At 51.5% G+C, this 13,960-nt stretch overlaps 1 protein-coding gene across 1 annotated transcript in view; it reads left to right on the top strand.

The window, feature by feature from the left end:
• The window catches only part of MEGF11 (multiple EGF like domains 11), a 387,229-nt gene that overhangs the window by 175,230 nt on the left and 198,039 nt on the right, over positions 1–13,960 (top strand). The window lies entirely within an intron of this gene.

Below are 13,960 nucleotides of genomic sequence, written 5' to 3'. Positions count from 1 at the left end.
GGCAGCATATTCCAAACCCAATGCTCTGCCTTTATGTTTTTCACTTCACCTTTAGCTTTGTATATGCTATCAGCACACAGAGAGCTTTCTGATTCCTTTTTATGACTGTGTAGTATTCCACAGAATAGCCTTACTATGACTGTTTACCTTTCCCCTTGTGGATGGACATTTAGCTGTCATAGACAGCGCTGCAGTGAATGATCTGGGGCATTTGCCATTTTCTCAAGAGCAAGTATATCGAGATGGTGCTTTTCCCCAAAGATATGGGGACAGGCCCTTGGATGAGATATTTAGGAGAACAGAATCCCTGCCCATTTTCACCTCAGTTGTTGCTGTTCATGGCTTAGGACTGCTCATCCTAAAGGAGATTAGTCCTGAGTGTTCATTGGAAGGACTGATGTTGAAGCTGAAACTCCAATTCTCTGGCCACCTGATGCGAATAGCTGACTCATTTGAAAAGACCCTGATGCTGGGAAAGATTGAGGGAGGGAAGAGAAAGGGACGACAGAGGGTGAGATGGTTGGATGACATCACCGACTCAATGGACGTGAGTTTGGGTAGACTCCGGGATTTGGTGATGGACCAGGAGGCCTGGCGTGCTGCGGTCTATGCGGTCGCAAAGAGTCGAACGCGACTGAGCAACTGAACTGAACTAAGGGAGGGGTAGGGGGGACGAGGGCCAGGGCCGTCCTGCAGAGCAAGGCAGGGAGGGTCAGAGTGGGATGCCTGCTCCCCACCCCAAGTCACCAGGGCTGGGCTTGTTCTTTTCCCCAGACAGTGAGAGGCAAGTGACCCTACCCTGACCATTAGAGTCAGAGGAGAGAACTGGTCAGGATTGTCTTTGAAACCTCTGTCTGTTCAAGAGAGGTGCTTCATTCACTCTGCCCCTCCCAACACACTGGGACCTCTCTCTGGGAAGCCTTCCCTGCTCACCGAGCCTGTGTGCCCACATAGCTCATTTACTGGCCACCCTGAAGGTTTAGGTCCGCTCAAAAGGCCATATTGGGGGGTGGGGAGGACCGTCAGCCTGGGGCTTGCATCTTGGCTTTGCCACTTAGAAACTATGAGACAGATGATGGTGGTTTTTGTTTTTTAACATGAAAAGGTTATTTAAGAACTAAAGTATTCAATGTTCAAATAGAGTTATTTGAAATGGAAGGAAACAGTCTTGACCCTGGGTCCAGGAATGGTTGGGTTTCATCAGGGAGTTGGAAATGAACTTCTCTAAACTATTGAGGGAAGACCTGCTAATTCCCCAATCATAGAATGTCAGGTTGTAAAGGCTCTAAGAGTCTGTCTTGTCCCCTGCCCCGTCCTGAGTGGTCCAGGTGACAAATAAACCACAGAGCAGGGTCACAGGCCTCTAGACTCTTTGGACCAGGGATGTTTAAAGCATCTTTTCAAAGAGGAGAAGTGTTAAGTTCCCAAGAAGTTAGGATATTCCTAAATATAACTCAGCAGGAAACAAATACAGCCCAGGCTACAAAGAAATGTGATTTGATAAGGACTAATTCATAAAAGGGCTTCCCTGGTGGCTCAGTGGTAAAGAATCTGCCTGCAGTGAAGGAGCCACAGGAGATGAGGGTTCGATCCCTGGTCAGGAAGATCCTCTGGAGGAGGGCATGGCATTCCACTCCAGTATTCTTGCCTGGAGATTCCCATGGACAGAGGGGCATGGTGGGCTATGGTCCATAGGTTCACAAAGATTTGGACACGACTGAAGTGACTGAGCAGGCATGCCGCTCATAAAATCACCAATTCCTGCTTGTGGGCTTCAAGGGAATTGAGGGGTCCTCGACTGGGTAGAGAACCTCACAGGGATGGTGGTGGTGAGAACGGAGGAGCAGCAGACAGTGACCTTCACAGCTGCCTTTCCCTTCCACTTTGCATTATTTTTATTAAAGCCCTAAATCAGTGATGCTAAGTAGCTCCTGATTTAGCTCCGCATTAGGAATGAGATTTAAAGCCAGCAGGACCACAGGGTGTCCCAACTACTGGGGCACATGGCAGTGACGGTGCTTGTAAATGCTGGCGTGGGTTTCCTCACACCAGCTGCTGGCAACAGCCTGGCCCCAGGATCCAGCACAAAATGTTAACTTCGGAGGCAGGAAGGACGCTTCTCCACTCGTGCACACCTTCGGTCCCAACCACACCCTCCTTAGAAGCTGTGGCTTCCTGTCACTGTATCTGATCAGCTTTAGTCTCAATAGAAAAGCTCCCTGAAGGCTTGTCATGTGGAATCAGGATGAAACATGGGCTGGGGAGCAGGAAGGGGCAGACTCAGCAGCAACACAGGCAAGTTCTGAGGAGGCAGATTTCAGCTCAGTGAAGCAAAAAGGCTTTCTAGTAATTAGAGTGGCTCACAAACAGAAGGGGCTTCTTTGATTGATTCAGTCATACATTTAACAGATGCTTATGAAGCTTCTGCTCTGTGCCAGGTCTGTGCTGGGCCATAAGGTTTCAAGAGAGAAAAGGAGTGAGCATCTTCCTTTCAGAGGCTCCTGGTCCAGAGTTGAAGACAGTGAAGCAAGCAAAACAGTAACATCTGACATGTACTTTGACGAGGAAGGGCAAGTGCTGGGAGAGCGTGTATCAGGAGCACCTGGCCCTCTGCAGTGTCCAGGGACGGCTTCCTGAAGTTGGCCTGTTTAAGGTGGACAACAAAGAAGAGGGGGAAGAGTGTCTCCGGGAAGGGGGGCAGCATGTGCAGAGGTCCGGAGGCAGGGGAGAGCCTTTCTCTCTTGAGGATGTGAATGTCATTGAGTGACTTTGGAGCAGAGTGACTGCATTTCCTGCTACTGGGAATCTCTCAGTAGGGGTTTGGCATGGGTTTCAGGAGAGGGGCTCCAAGCACTGGCTGAAGTGGTGGAAGTGGGGACTCTAACTACTTGGCCCCTTCTGCTCTGAAGTGCTGTGGTTCTGAGTGCCTGCTGACTTCTCTGAGTGTATGAGGGTCATGTGTAGGCTGCCTCTCACTCTGCCAACCACCTTACAGGCATTGTTTTATTTAGCCTCTCATAACAACCCTTTATTTAGGAGATGCTATTGCAGCTGTTTTACAGTTGGAGAACCCCAGGTGTTGTTAGGGTATTCTAGTTTGCTCAAGGCCACACGGCTAGTCAAGTGGAAGAACCAGGATGTGAACCCAGGTCTGTCCAACCTGAAGCCCACATGCTTAACCACAGCTCTCTGCCCGGGGCCTCTCTAATGAACATCTTCTCACACCCCAGCACCTCCTGTAGGACTCTGTCACATGTGACTGGGAGAAGCAGCTAGCTCCTTCAGGGAGGGCAAGCCACAAGGCAGAACCTGGGGACCAGTTTTTAAATCAGAGCATTAAAAACGTGCTCAACAAGCCTCATGTTTAGCTTTCCTTGTAGGCGCTGAGGATCGATTTCCCAAAGAAAAAAATAAATCAGTTGGAATGTATCTTTCTGGAGAAAGCCTGGCATCTGTCAAACGGTGGGGGGAAAAAAAAACAGAAAAAGATCTTCTTGGGTTGTGCGCTGGGGGTTGCTGACTCAGGCCGTATGTTCCAACCTCATTAACAAGTTGAAAAGCTGTTGCTCCTTGCAGGAACGCCGGCATGGTGGTTTGAACAGCTCAGCTGGGAAAATCCTTTACCAAGTGAGGAAGCGGAAGTCCCAGGAGTGTCCACGGGCAGCTCTGGGGCCTGCAGGGTTGGTCGTGGGAACTGACTGTGATGCTGGTGTTTCTGTCGGGCCCAGCGGCCACACACGTTGTTTTACCTGCAAACCCATCCTGACAAGTTGGCAGTTTAGTGTTAGTTGCTCAGTCATGTCCGACTCTTTGTAATCCCATGGACTGTAGCCCACCAAGCTCCTCTGTCCATGGGATTCTCCAGGCAGGAATACTGGAGTGGGTTGCCATGCCCTCCCCCAGGGGATCTTCCCGGCCCAGGGGTCAAACCTGGGTCTCCTGCATTGCAGGCAGATTCTTTACCATCTGAGCCACCCAGCAATTTTAACTGATAAACAATTATTGTTGGTTAAGCTATGTTGAGTCAAGCCCTGAGAGGCAGGCTAATATCTTGCGGTGACTAGTGTAGATATAAGACAGGACCCTAGGGGAGTTTGTGATCTGATCCTGTAGTTTGATGATGAGTGGCCTTCAGGGCTCCTGGCTGGAATGTGAGGGCCCCAACCTGACTGAAATCCTTGTTGATCTTTGCTGGAACAATCCTTGACTCTAAGCTGGAGAGTCCCTGGAGTTGTTCTAAAGGGCATTTCATTGTCCCACCATGGGAGACCTGGGACTTGGCATTGTCCTGGGCTCTTAGCTGAGTTACATCTTCAACCCTAACCAGCCTGGCCCACATTAGAGACGGGCGGAGCCCTGGGAGAGGGGAGAGATGTTTTACAGATTCAGATACTCAGTCATGTCAGTGTGTATTTATGGGACATTTGCTGGGTACTGGGCTAAGTGCGGGCACATAGGATGAACTGCAGAGGCCCACCCTGAACTGCTGTGCCTCCAGGGACATCTCAGTATCCTTGCTCGCTCGCTCACCATCTCCCGTTCCCACTCTCACGTTGAGAAAACAGGGACTGCAGCTGCTTCTGGTATTTCTAGCACGTAGCAGAGTGTCTGGCATGTAGTAGGTGCTTAATAAATGCTTTCTGGTTGAGTGAGTGCTCAGAGGCAGGGGAATGTAATAGATGATCTCGAAAGAAATAATAGCATGGTTCTCATGTGACAGGCACTGTTCTAAGCAGTTTATATATGCTGATGATTTAACTTTGCAACCATCTTCTGTGGGAGAGGATCATTGTCCCGATCCTATTTTTTATTTTTATTTTAAATTTTTTGAAAGTGTTTTTTCCCTTTGTTAATGCCCCTAACAACCATGGGACTGTGATTGAGCAGGTTTTATTTATTTATTCGTTTATTTATTGGCCTTGCAGCATGTGGGATCTTAGTTTCCTGACCAGGAACTGAAACTGTGCCCCCTGAAGTTGAAGCACAGAGTCTTAACCACTGGACCACCCAGGAAGTTCCCATTGTTCCCATTTTGAAGATGAGAAAACTGAGGCCTGAAGAAGTTAAGGGACTTTCTTGGGGTCACACAACTAGGAAGTAGCATTCTCAGACTCTCTTCCGAGTCCATTCTCTCATTGCCTCATGCTCCTGGCCTGTGGGAATCAGAGCTGAGCCCTTGTTCCTCTGTGTACAGCTCTCTGAGGGGGTGCTCCAGGCTCCTAGGGGTCAGAGGGGCTCTTTGTGGGGAGAGATCAAGAGCAAACTGGAGGAGTGTTGACTGCCTGGGAGTCCCAAGGGCAGGGAAGACCTGGCCAGTTTCTCATTTTGGACTCCTCTGCATAAGCCCTGCCTGGGGAGCCCAGGATACAGCAGGTGAAGGCAGGCGAGGGTGGGTATTTGCATGAATAAGCAAAGGGTGCAGGGGAGCAGGTAGGATCCCCAGGCTGCAGGTACCACCCCCAAGTTCACATTTCCCCCCAAAAGTACAACCACTAGTCTGCCTTGAGAGAAAGAGCCTGGCAGCCTGGGGCTTCCTTGTGTTCCATGTTCCTCTTTTCCGAGAAATGGAAGAGGAAAGGGGTGTGGATGGTGCCCCCTGGGTAAATTATAATTCACCAGTGAGGTGAACCAGTGTGTCTCCTCCCTTCCTATTCTCTGTCTGCAGTTTTCCCCATGCTCGGCTGCTCCCCTCCCTGCCTGGGCAAATGAGGAACCAGGCCACTCTGTCACCTTTTGAGCTATAAATGAGCCTCAGGATACTCTGGGGCCATGCATCCCAGCTGCCCTGGCCAGTCCTGGGAAGAGGAAGCTTAACAATAGCATTAAAAACAAAAACAACCAACAGCAATTATGGCCAACCTCTGGTTCTAGGCACTTTGCGTGAATTAACTCTAAGTTCACAACCACTTTATAGATGAGGACACTGAGGACAAGGTGAGTGGCTCAAGGTCACACAGCTGACACGGCAGAACGGGGACCTGGGCTTTGAGATGATGCTGGATGCCAAAGAATAAAACCCAGCTAGGGCACCACTGAATCAAGATGAGTGGCTCTGGGCCAAAGTGTCTGGTTGAGTGGGGGTGACAAGCCCCTGGTTACCCACCCCAGGGTCCTGTGTGAGCCTCCCTAGGACCAACCGCCACCCCCCGCCATTGGGAGGAAAGGGGACCTGGAGGCCACAGACCAGGAGAGCATTTGGCCCCTCATGTCCTTCTATCCTTTCAGCCCTGCAGGTGAAATGCTTCTTTTTTTAAAAAAAGATTGAGTATTCATGTCTCAGAGCCACAGGTGACCACAGCAATTAACAAACTCTAGATGTGTTGACCAGCTGTTTTGGCTCTTTCTGGCTGTGGAAGGGCTGCCAGGCTGGTATTTGGAGAGGAATGAATGATACACATCTGATGAATTGTTTTAGAACTTCCTTTGGTGATTACCTGACAGAGACACACAAGTACCCACCCCCACCACCCTCACATGCTATGTGACCTTGGCCATGACAGGCTCATGCATGCTAAGTGTGTCGCTTTGGAACTGGCACCTAGGCCTGTTTGGATGTAGGTCATTTTTTCTCCAAGCCGAATTAAATGACAGCCTGATCTGAGGCTCCAGCCAAGAATGCTGATGGAGGGCTGATCAATGTGCCTTGAAACACTGGGGAAAACGGGGTTAGTGGAAAACTCTGGAAGCCATGTGCTAAAGAATTCTGGGAGGCTACCACTTCCTTTCCTTGGCTCCCAAGCCTTCTTTTGTCCTAGCTGAGTATCAGGCTAGCTGGCCAGGGAGCATGGAAGTTTTCTTTATTTATCTTGACCTTTTCATGTAAGTAATTTTTATAGTTCCATTAACTAGAAGACCCTTTGCAAACCACCAGGCAAAATATATTACCATGAATACCTCAGGGACTTGCATGGAATGTTAATAGGATTGGGGGATTGATTCAGAGGGCTCATCGTGAGCAAAAGACAGCCTTGGCCAGCGACAGGCCAGTGTTGACTCTGGGTTCATTTGCAGAGGAGACCCCAAGTCTGACCTAGACCCTTTGGATCAATGCCAAGATCCCCAACCCGGCCCAGGACTGATGCTCTGGCCTTGCCTCTGTACCTCGGAGCACACGCGTTCCGATGCCGAGCTCTGCATCTACATGTGTGGAATGGATTCTTCTCAAGCTTGGCTTGAATCAGTGAGCCAAAAATTCAAGCCCTAGCCTCCCAGAGCTGGAAGGAACATTTGAATCATGTCATTCAGCTCCTTCATTTCATAGATGAGAAACTGTGACCCAGAGGGAGGGAAGGGACTTGCTAAGTTGGTGACAGATTTGGCACTGGTACTAACTTAACTCAGCCTGTGGTCCAGGTGGTGGTGGAGCATGAGGTTAAGGGCAGACCTTTTAGCATCACATGGATGTGAGTTTAAACCTTGTCTTGGCAACCAGATCAGCTAGGTCCTGGTGAGAAACAGATGGTATGTTAACAGAGGAGGGTTTAATAAAACTATTTATAAAGGCTTGAGAAGGGATAAAAAGCAGAGACATTACTTTGCCAACAAAGGTCCGTCTAGTCAAGACTATGGTTTTTCCCGTGGTCATGTATGGATGTGAGAGTTGGACTGTGAAGAAAGCTGATCGCCAAAGAATTGATGCTTTTGAACTGTGGTGCTGGAGAAGACTCTTGAGAGTCCCTTATACCACAAGGAGATCCAACCAGTCCATTCTAGAGGAGATCGATCCTGGGTGTTCATTGGAGGGACTGATGCTAAAGCTGAAACTGCAATACTTTGGCCACCTCATGCGACGACTTGACTGACTGGAAAAGACTCTGATGCTGGGAAAGGTTGGGGGCGGGAGAAGAAGGGGACAACCGAGAATGAGATGGCTGGATGGCATCACCGACCCTGTGGACATGAGTTTGAGTGAACTCCAGGAGTTGGTGATGGACAGGGAGGCCTGGTGTGCTGTGATTCATGGGGTCACGGAGAGTCGGACACGACTGAGCGACTGAACTGAACTGAACTGAGAAGGGATAATGGAAACTGTTGGGTTGGCCAAAATGTTCATTTGGGTCCCAAACAAACTTTTTGGCCAACCCAATACCTGCCTCAAGGATGAAGTGGAACAGTGGATAGTCAGTGTCCAGCAAAGAAAGAGGACCTATATTTGGCCTCTTTCACTTACCGTAGCCACTAGTATCCACCTAAGCAATTGCAGCGTGAGTGGTTGTTATGTTGTCCATATTCCTTGCCCCTCTAGGAGGAAAAGAGAGGACCGAAATAAAGGGTCAGGTGAGACTTTGTGGCTGCTGAAGGTGATGCTTCCCAGCCTCTTGCACCTTCAGGAGGATCCAGAGGACCACTTGAGAAAGGAGAGTGGGCATCACTGGGTGTTTTCCTGAGCACAGTGTGGTCTTTGTTTTACCATCTGGTCACACTAGGGAATGAGTGAATGATCGACGTATAGAAGGGGGAAAGGGACCTTAAGAGTCCCAACATCCAGTTTCCTACCAAACTGGGAAATCTAGAGCAGGAGGCTTCCATCCCCTCTTAAGGAATCAGATAGCAAATAGTTTAGGCTTTGCTCACCATCAGTCTCTGTGGCAAGGACTCAGCTCTGTCCCTGTAGTTCAAAAGCAGCCTTGGACAATATGTCAGTGAATGGGCACAGCTGCGCTCCAACAAAACATCACTTATAGAAATAGATGGCAGCAGCACGTGACGTGAGAACCCGACCTCTGCCCTCCAGCTTCTGTGGGTCCTCTATACTCTACTGAAATGTTCCCAGGGATGGGTTGCTACCTACCTATAGAAAGAGGCCTCTGAACTGCTGAACCATCCATGTAATAGAAAATCTTGCTTGAGTTTGGCTGAAATCTGCCCCTTTGTCACGTGTGCCCCTGAGTTCCTATTTTGTCTGGCTCCCACTTCTCTTTGACAGCCTGTCAGCTGACTTCGACCTGCCTCCCACTCATTACTTGCTTCTTCAGGCTACACTTGCCCACCATCAACAAGTCCCAACCTTCACATGATCCTCACAGGTCATGGTTCCATGCTCTCTGCATCCTGGTCCTTCTCCCCAGTCTTGTCAAGTTCCCTTGCAAAGCACAGGGTCGCCAACAGCCACTCATGGAGTGACTGTGAGGCATGGTAAATTCCAGGGATGTTTATGACTTGGGATTTAACCTCAGGGAGCTCACACTCTACTGGGGAGACCAGATCAACCCAAGCTCATTGGAGAAATGGCAGGGCCAGTCAGGAGGAACCCTGTTTGGGTAGGGAGGTTCTGGTGGGAAAATATTTCACCTTCCATAGCTGTGCAGACTGAGCTGGCTGTAGCCCTCTGAGCTTCTTGGTGGAGCTGAGTGATGGAGGCTGTGCCTGGCCTTGCTGACCCAGTGACAGGGACTGGGGAGCTGAGGGGAAGCCTTTCAAGCTTTCAGCTCCTGTGACATGGATCAAGGGAGTGTCAGCAGTCGAAGGAGCCTTTAAGGGTGATGTGCTTTAATGCTCTTATTGTATAGACGAGAGAAGGGGAAGCCACCTGCCCAGGCTGATGTGTCAGATGGCCCAGAGTCTGAACTCATACTTGGGTCTCCTGGCTCTTCATCCAGTGCCTTTTTCAAAGGAATGGAGGACAGATACCAGGGGTCCCTGTGAGATCAAAAGTAGAGGTTTACTAGACCACAGGAAGGGCTTCCCTGGTGGCTCAATGGTAAAGAACCTGCCTACTGATGCAGGAGACTCGGGTTTGATCCCTGGGTCAGGAAGGTCCTCTGGAGAAAGAAATGGGAACCCACTCCAGCATTCTTGCCTGGGAAATCCCATGGACAGAGGAACCTGCTGGGCTACAGTCCATGAGCTCACTAAAGAGTCGGACACAACTTAGTGACTAAAACATCAAGACCATAGGAAGAGGATGGGGCCTGGGGATCAGGGAGTGGGACTAGAGCCCTGGCCATAGTCCAGGCCCTTCCTGGAGGACATGGGCAGGTGACAGCTTCTGGTAACTCTCAGCTGAATGGGACTTCAGACCGCCTCTGGTCTAATCTGAATTCCAGGGGAAGTTACAGGCCTGGAGAGGAAAGTGAGTTGCTTGATATCACTGAGATGGATGCTGGTAGACACAAACCCAGGTCTCCTCACATCTGCAGCTGGGCTTGTTCTACAGCCCCCACCATCCCTCGAGACCACCCACCACCCTGTTCCCACAGGTCCAGAAGTAGCCTGAGCCAAGAGGCAGGGTCTAGAGATGTGGCGACTTCCCTGTGACTGACCTCTGAAACCAAAGACAACCATGCCCTCTCCATGCTTGCTTTGGTGCTCTCTCCTTGGGACCCACAAACATGGAGCACCTACTGTGTACCAGGAATCATGAGAGTTTTAAAAAGCCCAATTGAAAGTGGCCTCTGTCCCCCAGGGGCTGGAGATCTGCAAAGGAGAGACAGGTACTGACAGAGGTAACTCTCTCAGGGTCTTTGTGGATGGCCCGTGATAGATGTTGAGGTAGCGTGTGTGGAAGCCCGGCACGTAGAGGGCACTCAGAAACCGGTGGCACACGGGAATTGGCACAGAGTGGTTAGCACCATCAGCTATCTCAGACATGGAATCCAGACCCCACGCTGTATGCCTGAGAGAGAATTTGTAAGAGCAGGTTCTGTTTATTGGGTACTCACTGGGGGCCAGGCACTGGTCTAAACACTCATTATGTATTACTGCATTAAATCTTTGCAATAGCCCATGACATAAATACTATTATTGTCCCCATTTTACAGACGAAGAAACTGAGGCACAGAAGGTTAAACTATTTGCTTATTGTCCTGTAATTGTAACTGTAAATAGCAGATAGGGAGTTTAAATATGGGTCATCACATTCTCTTCCATTCTGGCCTCTCCACAAGGAGGTGGGGATGGGGCTGCCCTCCAGTACTCCGCCCCCATGTCCCTGAGAGCTCACCCCTCCATGTTTATGACCTCAGTGAAAGATGAGAACAAGAGAGACAGCCTGGGGGTGGAGGATTAAGGAAGCTCAGGCATGGCCAAGACCCTGCCCTGGGGCTGAGGACACCCTACTAATAACAATACAGGACTCACTCGGCACTGACTGGACCCCAGGGTCTGCTCTGGGTACTTTGTCAGCTCACTGAATCCTTGCACACAGCCCGAGGCCCAGCCTGTCACTCTCCCCCACTGAACAGATGGGGACTGACACAGAGGGGGCGGTAACTCGCCTGAAGTCTGGAGCTGATGAGTGGCGCTGCGGGTCCAGCCCCGGCTCCCTGGGTGCCATCTGTGCTCTTAGCCGCTGTGCCGTGCTGCTCCTCACTAAATGCACCTCTAACGCCTAGGAGGGTAGAGGCGGGACTGAGGCGGGATGATGGCGTGGTGGTGAGGGTGGGGAAGCTGAGAGGGCAGAGGTTCAGATTTCCCCATGGAGCCCTCGGCAGAGCCAGCCTCGGGTGGCCCATGACAGCACCCGGGTGTGCAGCAGAGAGAAGGGGCGTTTGACAGAATGCCCCCGTTTCAAGTTACAAGAGCCTGAGAAGGAGGAGGTGGGGGTGACGGAACCATGACTCAGCCTCTCCTGGGGGGTCAGCTGGCGTGAAGGACTCAGGTCAGAGAGAACTCAGGGGACCTGTATACTCTGGGGGTGGCTGCCATGTAAACCCCAGCCCTATGTGGAGGGACTGTCCACCTGGGGCTCCAGTAGCATCTGGGGTAGGAGCTGGCTGCCCCTGCTCCACATGGCGTCATGGGTCTTACCTCTGTTCCCCCTCAGGAGACTCACCTTGCAGCACCCCTATCCTGTCCCGTCCTCACCAGATACACAAACATGTAGTGGCCCAGTTGCCAGATATGGCTATCTGCACCTCAGAAATTTGCTATCAATATTTCATGCTTCAAACAACACTATCTAAACAACTCCAATGAAATATGAATGAACTGAGGTTTTGACAAGCAGATAGCCAAGACAGAATACCAGGGTGATAAGGAGGAGAGGGGGCCAATGAGGTCTGGATGGACTGCGGGGACAGCAACCACATCCCTGGAATCAGGCCCAGGGACTCCGCCGGTAGAGTCACCGGGAGCCTGGGTGCTGGATCCAGGGCTGAGCTGGGGGAGGTGCTCAGCACACAGTACTAGGGGTCCCTGGGAGAGGCCATGGGAAGGGAGAATGGGAAGAGCTTGCTGAGAGCCCCCGAAGGTGCCTCCCTTGCAGGTAGGAGAGGGTGCAGGACAAAGGCCAGGGCTTAGGTCTCTAGGGTCAGAAGACCAGAGAGGCGAGGGGTGGCAGGGCACTGGCTAGTCCCTGTCCCTTCTCCCTTGAGCTGCTCCAAGCCCCTGCTCAGCCCTCAGGGGACTTGGCACACTGACACAGCTTCTCTGGCTTGAACCTTCTGGGAGGGAGAGGACGTCCAGCCTAGATGCGGCATGAAGGCCACATGATCGTGGTCACCTCTAGCCTCCCTCAGCCTTCAGAGGCCTCCGTCTCTGGGAGCCTCCTCCTCCAGCTCCTTCCTGCCTGACCAGAGATCACGCAGTCTGTGGGATCCCAGACAGCCAGGCCTCAGTTCCTCCATGGATAAAATGAAGCAGATGGATCGATTTTCTGTGAGGTGCCTTTCAGACCTAACATGGGGCAAGTTCTCTGGTCCACTGCCTGCCCTCGCCTTCCACACAGGACCCCTGCGCAGGGATCAAGGCGCTGCTGTCTGCAGTCAGAAGGTGACTGGAGGTATCTGGGCTCACCTGACAAGCTGACGGGAGGGTCTGCTGGAAGGTGAGGGGCCCAGGAATGGAAAGAAGTGCGGCCTCAGCCTGAGGGGTGGGATGGAGGGAAGAGGGAGCCGCTGAGGACAGGGTTGGGATGGGGAACCAGGGGATGGATGCCTCATGTCTGATGTACTCTGGGGACATTGAATCTGAGCTTGTTAAGCAAGTGCGGTAGGAGCGGGGAAAGCCAGGCAGCAGGGATGACTGACTGGGGTCTTGTTAGCTACTGAGTGAGGAGCTCACTGTGGCTTTAAGTGGAATTGGTCACTGGGGTCAGGGTTCAGCTAAGAAGTGGGTTAGCTAGTAGGCCCCAGCCACTGCCCAGGAGCCATGAAGTGAGGGGCTCTCGAAGTCTTGAGCACAACCAGAACTCTGCCTAAAAGCCATCTGTACCAATGAGAAGGACTCAGGGCCAGGGCTCCCCCCAGACACACCACATCCCAGGCTGGCAAAGGGTGGGCTGTCAGCAAACTACGAACCAATGGGGCATCTGAAATGGTTCTTTGGGGTCTGCCTTGCCAGGAGGCCTAGGTAAAGGTAAGGCAACAGCTTCAGAGCCAAGGTTTGTATTCGGGAGGGGCCAGAGGACCCCACAGGCTTCCCCAGTGGCCTAGTAGGTAAAGAGTCCGCTGTCAGTGCATTAGGCGCAGGAGATGTGGGTTTGATCCCTAGGTTGGGAAGATCCCCTGGAGGAGGGCATGCAACCCACTCCGGTATTCTTGCCTGGAGAATCCCCATGGACAGAAGAGCCTGGTGGGCTGAAGTCCATGGGGTCACACAGTCAGACACGACTGAGCATGCACACATGCAGAGGACCCCACACCCACCATAAAATGAACTTTGTTGTCTAACCTGACAGCACCCTCTCGCTGGGCATTCGACCAAGCAGTGGACGTGGAAGCAGGGTGGGTGTTTGGAAGTCAGTGGCAGCTCCTCTAAGCTCACCACTGGGGGCCACCTGCTTCCCCGGCCCAGGCCAGTTCCAAGCAGAGAGAAGGTGTCTAGTCACTTGTCAGAAAAAAAGCTTCATCTAGATCCCTTCTGAAAAACTGACAGTGTTGATGGTAGCCGCTGATTTCACAGGCTTACAAAATTGGGGGGTGGGGGTGGCCAAGGAGGTTTCTGTAATCCCTCACTGATGGATTAGATGGTGGGGCAGATCTCTCAGGAGCAATGGATGACCTTGAGAAAATGTGGATGT

This window comes from Moschus berezovskii, chromosome 9 (genome assembly GCF_049115385.1).
Source record: "Moschus berezovskii isolate FMDL1 chromosome 9, NW_MosBer_1.0, whole genome shotgun sequence".
NCBI lineage: Eukaryota > Metazoa > Chordata > Mammalia > Artiodactyla > Moschidae > Moschus > Moschus berezovskii.
Note: the sequence above shows the minus strand (reverse complement) of the source record. Positions and strands in the feature narration are given on the sequence as shown.